Consider the following 14265-nt stretch of genomic DNA (forward strand, 5'->3'; position numbering starts at 1 on the left):
GGCTGATTACTAAATTGCCTCTTAATTGGAATTGTTCTTTTTAAAACGAAAAGCATAGGAACAGGAATTGGTCAGTTAGCCCCTCGGACATATTCATTGAGATTATGACTGACTGACCTGCAAACTAAACCCATACATCCACCTTTGTCCTATATCCCTTAATGCTTTTTGGTTAACTATCAATCTCTGATTTAAAATTAACAATTGACCTACTATCAACAGCTGATTCGCATCCCAAACTTCCACCATGCTGTGAGTGCAGGCTGCTCATGTAGAATTAGAACTTTACTCCTGATTGCTTTACTCCTTCTAATTGTTTGGCTGCTTCCCCAGTCTTAGATTCTAAAACCAGAAAAAAAACCTCTCTCTCCATTTACCCTATCAGTTCAATTAAACATCTATCTCCTTTTTTATCGAAGGAGTCCTGGCTTTGATTCTTCTATCTGTTCCTCTTGCCAGAATGAACGTCACCCATATCTGTAACATTCCTGCTAAATGCCCCCCTTTTTCCATTAAAGTTTTCTCTGTCAGTTTTTGGTTCTATTTTTGCTTCAGGAGCTGTCAAAAATGTATCTGGAGGCAATAGCCACATCTAGAGGAGCAGGCAAAAAAGGATCCCAAAGATCATCAGCAGGACCAACAGAAGCAGCAAAAGGGCCGCAAGGCAGCCAGCAGCATCTGTATGTACCTTTTTCAGCTTCCAGTATTTGGTTCTAACTTTAATAGTCATGGATGCATAATGTATCCTGGACAAACACATCTGCAGCAAATGTCACCAGATACAGCAGCTTGAGCTCAAGGTTAGAGAACTCAAACGCTGGAGTCACTGGTGCATTCAAGGCAGAGAACAACGTGGATAGCACATTTAAGGAGGTGGTCGTACTGCAGGTTAGGAGCATGCAGGCAGAGAAAGAATGGGTGACCACCAGACAGAGTGCAGAAGTCAATCTCACTCATTAACCTGCTTTCCACTTTGGATACTGTGAAAGAGAAGGTTCCAGAGGGGTGCAGCAAGCACCCCTGTGGCACCACAGGTGGCTCAGCTGCACAGGAGGAGAGACAGAAGAGAAATAGTGACAGGGATTTGTTACTTAGGGGAATAGACAGGCATTTATGTGCCTGTAGACCTACTCCAGGATGCCATGTTGCCTCCTTGGTGCCAGGGTCACAGCAGTTGCAGGACATTTTTCTGGTGTAGTCTGAACAGCCACAAGTCAGGATCCACATTGGTACAAACAACATAGATAGGAGGAGGGTGAGGTCTTGAAGTCGGATTTAAAAGAATTAGGAAAGAAATTAAAAAGCAGGACCTCAAATGCAGTCATCGCAGGATTACTCTCAGTGACGTAAATTATTTATTCACTGGGTGATTGAACACATGGCTAGACTATTGACACTGAAGGTGGGCATCAGATTTCTGAGGCATTGGGACCGGTTCTGGGTTACAGGGTAACCAAATTAGGAACTGAATATTCAAAGATAGCCATAATTTAGGAAGGATCGGTAAAAAAGGACAGGAGGTGGGGGAGTGCTGTTAGCAAGGAATGAGATAGAAACATAGAAAAAATAGGAGGCCATTCGGCCCATCAAGCCCACTTCATCATTCATTATCATGGCTGATCATCCAACTCAATAGCCTAATCCCGCTTTCCCCATATCCTTTGATTCCCTTCACCCCAAGTGCTATATCTAACTGCTTCTTGAAACCATACAATGTTTCAGACTCAACTACTTCCTGTGGTAACAAATTCCACAGGCTTACCATTCTCTGTCCTAAATGGTCTACCCTGTATCCTCAGACCGTGACCCCTGGTTCTGGACACACCCACCATCGGGAACATCCTTCCTGCAACTACCCTATCCAGTTCTGTTATAATTTTATAGGCTTCTATGAGGTCTCCCCTAATTCTTCTAAACTCCAGCAAATACAATCTTAACCGATTCAATCTCTCCTCATACACCAGTCCTGCCATCCCAGGAATCAGTCTGGTAAACCTTTGCTGCATTCCCTCTATAGCTAGAACATCCTTCCTCAGATAAGGAGACCAAAACTGTACATAATATTCCAGGTGTGGCCTCATCAAGGCCCTGTATAATTGCAGCAAGACATCCTGCTCCTGTACTCGAATCCTCTGGCAATGACGGCCAGCATACCATTTGTCTTCTTTACCGCCTGCTGTACCTGCATGCTTACCTTCAGTGACTGGTGTACGAGGACCCCCATGTCTTGTTGCACGTTCCCCATTTATGGCCATTCAGATAATAGTCTGCTGCCTTGTTTTTGCCAACAAAATGGATAACCTCACAATCGTCAAAATTATACTGCATTACTATCATTTGCCCACTCTCTTGTCCAAATCACACTGAAGGATCTCTGCATCCTCCTCACAGCTCATCCTCTCACCCAACTGGTGTCATCTGCAAATTTGGAGATATGGCATTTTGTTCCCTCATCAGTATATATTGTGAATAGATCAGTGCATTTGTGAAAGTGGATAGTAGAAGCAAGATACAGAGACACCTTCGATGGAGCTAAGAAACAGAAAGAGGCGACAGAGACTGGTGGGAATTATTTATAGACCATAAAATTGCAGTGGTAATGTTGAGCCCTGTATAAATCAGAAAATTAGAGCTACATATAACATGGGTAATATAGTAATAATGGACGTCTTCAAATACAGGTCAACTGGCTAATTTGCACTAATGCTGTAGAGGATAAATTCCTGAGTTTGTCCGAGATGGAGCTGTAAGTTAAAGAACCAACTAGAGATTGGTCTGTTTTAGATTTAGTATTATGTAATGAGAAAGGGCCAATTAATAACCTTGTAAAGAAGACTTTAGAAAAGTGACCATAAATGATAGAATTTTACAATAAGTTTTAAAGTGATATAGTTCATTATGAAACTAGAGTCTTAAATCTGAACAATGGAAACTATCCATAGAATCGCCACAGTGCAGAAGGAAGCCATTTGGCCCATCGAGTCTGCACCTATCCTCCGACAGAGCACTCGACCCAGGCCCACTCCCCACCCTATTCCCATAACCCCATGCATTGATCATGGCCAATCCACCTAACCTGCACAAATCTTTGGACTGGGAGGAAACCCATGCAGGCACAGGGAGAAATTCCACACAGTCATCCAAGTTCAGAATCTGTGAGGCAGCAGTGCTAGCCATGAAGGTATGTGGGGAAATTTTGCTGTGGTATATTGGGGAAAATGACAAATATTTAAGTAATAGGTGGTCTACAACAAATCTGAATTCCACTTGAGGCAGACGAACCCACCAGGAAAGTCAAATCAACTGTGGCGAACAAAAGAAGTTAAAGATTGCATTAGATCAAGGAAAGTGGCTTTTAAGCTTGCCAAATAAAAGTGTTAAGTACAACGACTGGGAGCAATTTAGAATTTGGGGCAGCACGGTAGCATGGTGGTTAGCATAAATGCTTCACAGCTCCAGGGTCCCAGGTTCGATTCCCGGCTGGGTCACTGTCTGTGCGGAGTCTGCACGTCCTCCCAGTGTGTGCGTGGGTTTCCTCCGGGTGCTCCGGTTTCCTCCCACAGTCCAAAAATGTGCGGGTTAGGTGGATTGGCCATGCTAAATTGCCCGTAGTGTCCTAAAAAGTAAGGTTAAAGGGGGGGTTGTTGGGTTACGGGTATAGGGTGGCTACGTGGGTTTGAGTAGGGTGATCATTGCTCGGCACAACATCGAGGGCCGAAGGGCCTGTTCTGTGCTGTTCTATGTTCTATGTTCTAATCCAGCAAAGGAGGACCAAGAGAGATAAAGAAAGGAGAACCAGTAGATCTGGTGTACTTGGATGTACAGAAGCTTTGGCTAAGGTCCTACACAGATTAGTGAACAAAATTAGAGCGCATTGGATTGGGGTAATATACTGGTAAGGATTGAAATAAAGAGTGTGTGAATGAATGGGTCTTTTTCAGAATGGCAGGCTGGTACCAGTGAGGTACCATAAGGAGCAATGCTGGAACACAGCTGTTCACAATCATATAAACAATTTGGATGTCAAAACCAAATGTAATATTTCAACATTTGTGGATGACACAAAATTAGGTGGGAATGTTAATTGTGAGGAGGGTGTAAAAAGGCTTCATGGGGATTTGAATAAGCTAAGTGAGTGGGCAAGAACACGGCAGATGAAAATATGTGAAGAAGTGTGAAGTTATCCACTTAGGTAGAAAAGCACAAAAAGCAGATTGTTTCTAAAATGGTGACAATTGGGAAGGGACATGTGTATCTTTTTCACGTGTTACTAAAAGCTAGCATGCAGATGCAGCAGGCAATCAGGAAGGCAAATGGTATATTGACCTTCATTGGAAGAGGATTAGAGTACAGCAATAAAAATGTCTTCTGCAATTATATAAAACCTTGGTTAGGCTACACCTGGACTGCTGTGTGCAGTTTTGGTTTCCTTATCGAAGAAATAATGTACTTGCCGTAGAGGGAGTGCAGCATAGGTTCACCAGAATAATCCCTGGGATGAGAGGATTGTCTTATGTGGAGAATTTGAAGAAACTGGGCCTGCATTTTCTAGAATTTCAAAGAGTGAGGGTGATCCATTGAAATTAACAAGATTCTTACAGCAGGGCAGGGTGGATGTGGATTGGATATTTACATTGGCTGGTGAGCCTGGAACAAGGAGACACAGTCTCAAAATTGGGACAAGCCATTTAAAACTGAGATGAGGAGAAATTTCTTCACTGAGGTTGGTAAATATTTGAGGTTTACTACTTCAGTACGCTGTAAAAGCTGAAATCATTAAACGTTCACGACAGAAATCAATAAATTTCTAGATACTAATGCCATCATTTCTTTGTTCGTGGGACATGTAAAATCAAGGTGAGGAAAAGTAGTTTTACCCAGAAGGTGGTTGGAGTTTGGAACAAACTTCCTGAGAGGGTGGTGGGGGCAGGTTCGATTGAGGTATTGATATGGGAATTGGATTGCTATCTGAAATTAATGTGCAAGGTTATGGGAATAAGGAGTTTGACTAGGTAGATTGCTCTTTCAGAGTCAGTGCAGCCTTGATGGGCCAAAATGCCTCCTTCTGCACGGTAAATTCTATGATTCGATGATTCTTTCTGCACTGTAAAGATTCTGTGTTTCTGTGATCAAGGGAATTGAGGATAGTGGGGGGAAGCTGCATTGGGGTAGGTGATCAACCGTGATCTGTTTGAATGGCAGATAAGGTTCAACAGGCCAAATGGCCTACTCCTCCTTCTATGTTCACCTAGCTAGATCACCCTCAACCAAGTGTTCTCCACACCCCACCCCCCAACCTGGGTCAGGGCCAACTAGTTAGGTAGGGCAGGGGATATGAGGAGGGGGAACATAGTCAGGGAGTGTAGTCGGGATGTGTGCAGGGTATTCGTTTTGGGGGGGGGGGGGGGGGGGGGGGGGAGACATACAATGGGGGGGGAGGAGACATTCAATGGGGGGGGAGGAGACATTCAATGGGGGGGAGGAGACATTCAATGGGGGGGAGGAGACATTCAATGGGGGGAGGAGACATTCAATGGGGGGGAGAGACATTCAATGGGGGGGAGAGACATTCAATGGGGGGGAGAGACATTCAATGGGGGGGAGAGACATTCAATGGGGGGGAGAGACATTCAATGGGGGGAGAGACATCAATGGGGGGGAGAGACATTCAATGGGGGGGAGAGACATTCAATGGGGGGGAGAGACATTCAATGGGGGGGAGAGACATTCAATGGGGGGGAGAGACATTCAATGGGGGGGAGAGACATTCAATGGGGGGGGGGAGACATTCAATGGGGGGGAGAGACATTCAATGGGGGGGAGAGACATTCAATGGGGGGGAGAGACATTCAATGGGGGGGGACATTCAATGGGGGGGGGACATTCAATGGGGGGGGGACATTCAATGGGGGGGGCATTCAATGGGGGGGGAGACATTCAATGGGGGGGACATTCAATGGGGGGGGACATTCAATGGGGGGGGACATTCAATGGGGGGGGACATTCAATGGGGGGGGACATTCAATGGGGGGGGGCATTAAATTGGGGGGGGGAGACGGTTGGGAAAATTAAAGTATTGTCATTACCCCGGAGTTAGAAGTGGTGTTAATCTTTTTTTTCAAACATAATTTAGAGTACCCAATTCTTTTTTCCCAATTGAGGAGCAATTTAGCATAGCCAATCCACCTACCCTGTACATCTTTTGGGTTATGGTGTTGAGACCCATGCAGACACGGAGATAATGTGCAAGCTCCACACGGACAGTGACCCGGGGCCGGGATCAGACCCAGGTCCTCAGTGCTGTGAGGCAGGAGTGCTAACCAGTGCACCACCGTGCTGCTCAGAACTGGTTTTAATCCTTATAAGATTTCCTGGGTAAGTATTCTGCTAATGTTCTGCAGTGACTGCAGATGCTCATCAAACTCAGAAACTTTTGTGCTCAAACTCAAGCAGCCCGAGACACTTCCCAAAAAGATGTAAAGCGTCCTGAAGTTCCCACATTCGAAGAAATTGCAAGCAACCATGACTACCACATCATACTCTCCTAACTGAATTTGCACCTATAATCTATTGCATTTGTTCCTTATCCTCCTTGTGTTTGTATGAAAGATATCTGTTTTCATCAGAAACAGAAGATAAAATACTGATTTGACAGCAGGGCTTCTTAAGGATGGAGCAGGGCAGAAAGAAACAGACCTTTTCCAGTTGTTGCAGGATATACAATATGAGGATATAACAATGAGAGGAAATGCAAAAAAATTAGGGTGAAGAGTTGGAGAAACCTTCTACACAAAGTTGTGGAACACATGCGAAGAGTTAGTGAATAAAGCAGAGACCACAGCCCTAAGGTGCTCAGAGTGTCCCCACTATGAAATTCTGACCATTTCAACTTCCAAAACTCATTCAAATAGACCAGCTCCAGCTTTAAGTTATGGCCAGTGGGTGAGAATGGAAACAGTCCCCCATCAAGTTGAGTAAATATCAGTGGAGAATCCAGACCACACACAGAGGAGATTGAGGAGGATAGACGAGGACCAATGTTTCCTTGCTGTGCCAGGGGAAACATCTGGGTGCTTCCTGGGCCACAGGAGTTTGTATCAAAATTTTGTATCTCAGTCTCTCAAAGGTAGTTAGTTTTATCGGTCGGTGTCTTAGTTGCCAATGAGCATCAGGGCTGCATAAGCACCACAAGAGGAGCCTCAAGCAGCATTTAAACTACAGCAGCAGAGAAGGGAAAACAAACTTGCAAAAGTGTCACACCATCAACACAGTGAATGAGCCTGTGAAAAATAAATGACATCACAGCCAGCAAGCATCCCGGAGGAGGAGCTCCAAAGGCGAGTAAACTGACTTGAGTAAAAAGTAGTTTGTTCAAACTAAAGCAATCTACTTAATATTAGTTCAGGCGATCAATAAACAAATGAAAGAAAATGACTAGAAAGGGCTGTGTCCTGGGAGTATGGTATGTGGAAATTACTAGACAGCCACAGAACTGCAGGAAATGTCTCTTCCTTCAGTCATTTCACTTTGGCCCAGTCAATATCAATTTCTTGATGTAACATCAATAGATTGACAGGGCTACAGTTGCAATAATGTCCTTTTCCAAGAAAAAATGTCTTGCAAACTTGACACTGAAGCCTATTTATCATACAGAAAAATCTATACACAAAGTTTGGATTAGAGTTTTCCTATGATCCATGTTCCAACAAACTAACAAGTGTCAGCTGACCCCCACATCTGAACTTCTGCAAATAAGGGACTGAGTTTGAGAGATTATACCAAACAACAGATGTGTGCAAAGTTTCACAGTGATACCCTGTGCAAATATTCCAGATGTTGGAATGGTGAAGAGCAGCTATAGCTTATACTCATGTATAAATGTGGAAGGTTACAATTGTGCTACAACAACTTAACATGCCCCTCCAGGCATGAACTATGTAGAGATAAAGGAACCCTTTGCATACATTGTAGATATTGGGCTCTGGCACATAATATGTTATTTTCACTGCCCAATGTCACAATTATACAGATATCATTTAACAAAGGTTTCTCATTATGTCAGCAAATGCAGTGGTAACAATTCTTTTTTGGATGGACCTGATCTTCATAGAGTACAAAAATGCTAACAAATACAATCAAGCTTTCTTGATGATCCCTTTCACACCAACTTTCCCAACCAATTTAACCACTTACTTACCAGTATTACAGAGATAGGAGTAACAAAGCTAACAAACCTAGACATTCAGAACTCAGAAGATAGAGTTTTGAATGGGGAGCAACTATCCGATCTGCTCAAATCAATAATTAGTATTTTCCAAGTTCTGTAGCAACACACCATTCGTGCCCTGTCCAGTCTACCCATATGAATTCAATTGGCTCTTATCCTTCTGACAGATGATTAAGCAATCCATACAAAATATTATAATCAGCAAGTAGATCATACTTTTATTGAACATCCACTGTGTTACTGATGAAAACATTAATAAACATGGAAGGCTACTTGATCCTCGTGTGCTCATCGTGAACTACACAAAAATCGATAGCCCAGTCACTTACTTTAAGAATCATCTTATTTCAAAGGGACCACTGAGAATATACTATGAAAAGCATAGTTATTACAATTTAGTGTTATGTCTCCTGAGAAAATTACATAAAGTTAAAACTTCAGTACACAAGCAGCCCAATGAAGCCTGTATCATTGATGATATCAAGTACTTGGATGAGAATACAAGGGTACACTTGCAACTCTTGTGCTGAATTATTTACTAACTGGTTTGTTATAAAATTTCTTATCCAGTATCCCTTGAGATTTTACACAACTAACATTGGGAATACTCATAATTCCACTGTTATTTTGATCTGAAAATAGATGAATTTCTATTACCTTCCGTTCAATTGGGACTCCAAGAAAGGTTGAAAACATAAGAAGCTAAGTCAGGAAATGTCACAAAGACAGAAATAGGCAGTGAAGACAGGAATGTGTTTTTGAAAGCCTATCTCGAGTTCAAATAAGATACCAAGATTGCAAACAATCTGGTTTATTTTAGGCAGATGCCAGGGAGGGGGGTGTACTTGGCAGCCAGGGAATAGAATTTCAAGCAAGGATCAAAACAAATGGGGGGGATTTTCTGACCTAGGATCATCCAATCCCACAGAAGTCAACCCATCTTCGATCCCGCAGCAGAGTGGGCAAGCTATGCAAAAGCCATAGACTTTGGCAGGATCTGTGCCCAAAACGCAGGGAATACCAGCCAATGACTTTTGTCTTCCAGATAGTTGTGGTGCAAATTACTTTATTCTCTGCCTGAATCAGGACACCTGCAGTTTTGCAGGACCAGTTACCAATTTAAATCTCAATAAACACCCAATAAGTCCATAGAATCTGCAGTGCAGGAGGCCATTTGGCCCATCGGGTCTGCACCAGTCCTCCGAAAGAGCACCCTACCGCGACCCACCCCTTGCCCTATCCCCAGAATCCCACCCAAACTGCACATCATTGGACGGTGCGAGGAAACTGGAGCCCCCACGCAGACCGGGGGGGGGAGGGGGGGGGGGGTGGTGGTGGAAATGATGCAAACTCACCACAGTCACCCCAGGTCATGGCCCAACAGCCACAGACACTTTATGCCCCTCCTCTGCTGTATTGGTGTTTGGAAGGGGATGGGGATGGAACTCGGTTTGCCTCCCAAGTGATGCTGGTCGAGAGGTTGGAACTGGGGGTGGTGAGGGCTGTGGTACAGACACTTCACTGCTTAAGGATGTGAAGGAGGTGGCTGCAGAGCTGAGGGAGGTGCAGCTCCAGCTCGAATTCAGGGATGAACAGCGGGTGGGGAGGCTCTGCAGCATCTGCACTGCATGGCTGCCTACGCCGGAGGGCAGGCACGGGGGAAGAGGGGCTCAGAACCCCGGCCTAACCGCAGACAAGTTGGAGGGACGGGAGACCCTGGCCGCCCCAGCCCCGCCGCTGGTATGGGGGGGGGGGGCACTCTCCCCATTCGGCTCCTCCTGTGGCGACGAACCTAAAGAAAATCTGTCCCTCCTCAATCGCCACCCCACTTCCCTCAGGTAAACTCCGCCCGATTAAATGAGAACAGCATTTTGGTTTTTTTTCCGGAGAGTTTAAAATATTTTCGCACCCCCAACCCGAGCCCGTGAAGATGGTCAAATTACCCGTCATCCCGCTCCCGGCTCCGCTCAGAAACAACTTAGCCGGCCTCCCCTCAGCGCCTGCGCAGTACCCACCACCGGCATGCGCATGCGTGCGAGCTCGTCGGCCGGGCGTTGCCTGATGGAATGAAAAACCGTTAGGTTGGAATCCCCGCACGTTGGAGCGGAATATCCGCCCGTTAGATTGGAATCACCACACGTTAAATCGGAATTCGCGCCCGTTAGATTGGAAGCTCCTACCGTTAGGTTGGAATCTCCTCCCGTTAAATCAGAATCTGCGCCCGTTAGATCGGAATCCCCGCCTGTAAGATCGGAATTCCGCCCGTTAGGTTGGAATCTCCTCCTATTAAATCGGAATCCCCGCCCATTAGAGCGGAATCCCCGCCCGTTTGTTTGGAATTCCCTCCCGTTAGATTGGAATCCCTGCCCGTTAGAGTGGATTCCCTGCCGTTAGACCAGAATCCCTGCCATTTAGAGCGGAATCCCTGCTCGTTAGATTGGAATGCCAACCCGTTAGTGCAGAATCCCTGCCCATTATTAGGGAACCCCTGCCAGTTAGAGCAGAATCACCGCCCGTTAGTTCGGAATTCCCACCAATTAGATTGGAATCCCCGCTTGTTAGATCAGAATCTTTGGCTGTTAGATTGGAATCCATGCCCATTAGAGTGGATTCCTAGCCGTTATTTTGAAATCTCCATCCGTTAGTGTGGAATCTTGTGATGTTGGATTCAAATCCCCGCTTGTTACTGGTAATTCGAAACTCTGGGCAATTAGAGCGGAATCGCCGCCAGTTAGAGCGGAATCCTGAGCCGTTAGATTGGAATCCCCGCCCGTTACCGGTAGAGTAATCATAGGAATCCTGGCCCATTAGTTCGGCATCCCCGCACATTAGATTGGAATTCTACCCATTAGAGCGGAATCCCCGAATATATTAAGTTTCGTAAAAGTGAGTCAAAGTGAGAATAGCTAATGTTGTCCCATTGTTTAAGAAGGGTAGCAAGGGTAATCCAGGAAATTACAAGCAGGTGAGCATTACATCAGTGGCGGATGTGGTGATATGCCTGTGCATAGCAATGTAGATAGTTGGGTGCACGGCCTCCGACCAACAGGTGGTGATAGAGATCCACCATGTGACTTCAGAGATCCGGCAGTGGTAAGTCGTACGAGAGGACAGTCGCATTAGAAGTAGCTCCAGGAGAATTCACAGAATTCACTTATTCGTCACCATTTGTCCAAAGATGTGCAGGTTAGGTGGATTGGCCATTATAAATTGCCCTTAGTGTCCAAAATTGCCCTTCGTGTTGGGTGGGGTTACTGGGTTATGGGGATAGGGTGGAGTTGTTGACCTTGGGTAGGGTGCTCTTTCCAAGAGCCGGTGCAGACTCGATGGGCTGAATGGTCTCCTTCTGCACTGTAAATTCTATGATTTGTATCATTGTTCGTTAGTTATCTTTCCATGTGTCCATTGTGTTACTAAATTATCTTACGAGTCAAAGAACTAGATGTTCTGTGTGCATCTTACCATGGCAAAACATGGAAAGAGTGTAGAACAATTGAAGATAACAATGGAGAAGACGGGACGAAACGGACCGAAAAAATAAAATTAATCCACCTACCTGGTAAACTATGGGCAACTGGAACTCAATGCACGGAAAGACTGTGAAGTTAGAGATGGAAGGTCTGAAGGCACCTCACCAGCTTCAAGTCCCGGTAATGTAGACAAGCAATTCAAACTCTGTGTTGCTGCCCTTGGCCTGCAGGCACAGCCTGAGGAGAGGCGTTTTACGTTGCTGTTCACGGTACCAGGTCCTCAAACAATAGAAATTTATAATACTTTTGCATTCGACAGTGAAGCAGAAAGCAAGAGCTTCGATAAAGTAATAACGTACTTTGATCAGCATTGCACCCTGAAGAAAAATAAACTTTCGAACAATACAGCACGTTATATCTTTCGTACGCATACCCAGATAGCAGGTAAATCTTTCGATAATTTTCTGACCAACTTGCGGTTCAAAGGACAGTCATGCCATTTTAGTACTTTAAAGTCGTCGATGATCCACGATCAGATAGTGTTCAGGATATAGAACGATAAGGTGTGTGAGAGGCTACTGAGGGAAGAAGAGCTTCAATTAGAAAACGCTATCAAGATTTGTCATGCAAGCGAGCTAGCTGCACAGCAGATTAGTACGCTCAACCTAATTGCAGCACAGTAGCACAAGTGAATATAACTGGCTTCACAGCACCAGGGTCACAGGTTTGATTCCCCGCTGGGTCACTGTCTGTGCGGAGTCTGCACGTTCTCCCCCTGTCTGTGTGAGTTTCCTCCGGATGCTCCGGTTTCCTCCCACAGTCCAAAGACTGGCAGGTTAGGTGGATTAGCCATGATAAATTGCTGTTAGTGACCAAAAATGTTAGGAGGGGTTATTGGGTTACGGGGATAGGGTGGAAGTGAGGGCTTAAGTGGGTCAGAGCAGATTCAATGGGCCGAATGGCCTCCTTCTGCACTGTATGTTCTGTGTTCAACCTGAAACATTTTGGAGCCAATCTGGAAGAAGACACCAGCGCCATAAATTTAGTGACGCAGTCGAATAAGAAACCTGGTCTCAGTGTGGCGGCAATTTTAAGTGGTCGACCGGGTCCGCCATTTTATGCCAGCGATGCAGCAACCGACATTTGCCACGGAAATGTCCGGCATTTAGGAAGGTGTGCTCCAAGTGTGGCAGAACAAATCACTTTGCAAAGCAATGTTTTTCACGTCAAACAGTGGACGAAACAAGATCAGTCAACGGGATTGATGAGATGTCCATTGAAGACTGTTGTTTGCTGATGTGATTTTGACTGACGACACAGTGGGCATGATTCTCTGGTCTCCGATGCCAAAATCGCATTCGGCGATCAGCCTGAGAACCCCCGTTTGCGACAAAATCGGGGGCGGCACCGCTTTCGCGATGCTCCCCACCCTCCAAAGCGGCGCACTCTAGTAGGTTACCTGAGGCCCAGCCCCCCCCCCCCCCCCCCCCCCCCCCCCCCATGCTCTGCTCTCGACCGGCCGAGTTCCCGAAGCCGTCGGTCACGTGTGCTATTCGTTGTCAGGAACTCGGCATGACGGCTGCAGACTCAGTCCAGCGAAGCCATAGTCAGGGGAGAGCCAATCCGCGGGTAGAGGGGAATGTTGGGGGGTGGTCCGGGGGTCGTGAGCCTGGCTAAAGGGGGCTATTTGGCAGACCGGGTTCGCAGCAGGCCGCTGATGTGCGCATGCACAGCCACGGACCCGGCAATTGTCCAGCCGTATTGGCAGCTAGAGCCGGATGCTCTACGCTGCCTGCCTGCGCGCCCTCCACTAAACAGGATCGGTGGCCATTTTGTGCCATTCCCACGCCGGCTCAGGACACAGCCTGAAAATCGGACAAGGCAGTCCAATGAGTCTGAATATGCAAATGAAGAAGTCTTACTTACCAGTTGCAGCAATAGTGATGGTGATGCTGGTTCCATCGAACTCAGATGTACAATTCCATTGATGCTGAATGGCACATTGATCAAATGCAAGCTTGACACGGGAGCGAGAGCCAAAATCAGTTTGTCTGATTTTAACGGGCTGCGAGTTAAACCGCAAGTCATCAATCAAACAAGACCACTGAAAGGCTACAATGGGAATGAGATTGCGATGTTGGGAGCATGTGAGCTCGAAGCATGGCGACACAGCAGAAGTTACATCACACCATTTTCCATTATGGACACGGAAGGAAGCAAGTCCATCATCGAAGCGGAAGCTTGTGATGCACTGAACCTAGTTGAGCGGCTGTACATTCCAGCCAGCTCAGTGACAGAGAATCATTGCACCTGGCAACGAGATGAAGTGGAGCAGTTATCCAATGAGATTATTTTTTTTAAAAATAATTTTTATTGGAATTTTTACAAAATATAAACATCTCAACTCTTTTAACAAACAACCGCGGTAACGCCTCAAGAACAATACCCACCCAACTTCAAAAGCAACTACAAACAAAAGAAAAAAACAAAAGAACATCCAAACAACAAAAGGGAAAGAGATAACACCCACCACATCCCACAAACCCATGTACACAGTTCTCCCTCCCA

General features: G+C 45.7%; 1 protein-coding gene across 12 annotated transcripts in view; it reads right to left on the reverse strand.

Annotated features, from left to right (window-relative positions):
• LOC119970168 (multiple PDZ domain protein) overlaps positions 1–10236 on the reverse strand; it is a 416554-nt gene extending 406318 nt beyond the window's left edge. For all 12 annotated transcript variants that reach the window (XM_038804325.1, XM_038804326.1, XM_038804336.1 and 9 more), the window contains exon 1: positions 10171–10236. The gene's annotated coding sequence lies outside the window, so the exon portion shown is untranslated. The remainder of the gene's footprint in view (positions 1–10170) is intronic.
• Between the last annotated feature and the right edge of the window lie 4029 nt (positions 10237–14265).

This window comes from Scyliorhinus canicula, chromosome 8 (assembly GCF_902713615.1).
Source record: "Scyliorhinus canicula chromosome 8, sScyCan1.1, whole genome shotgun sequence".
Lineage (NCBI taxonomy): Eukaryota > Metazoa > Chordata > Chondrichthyes > Carcharhiniformes > Scyliorhinidae > Scyliorhinus > Scyliorhinus canicula.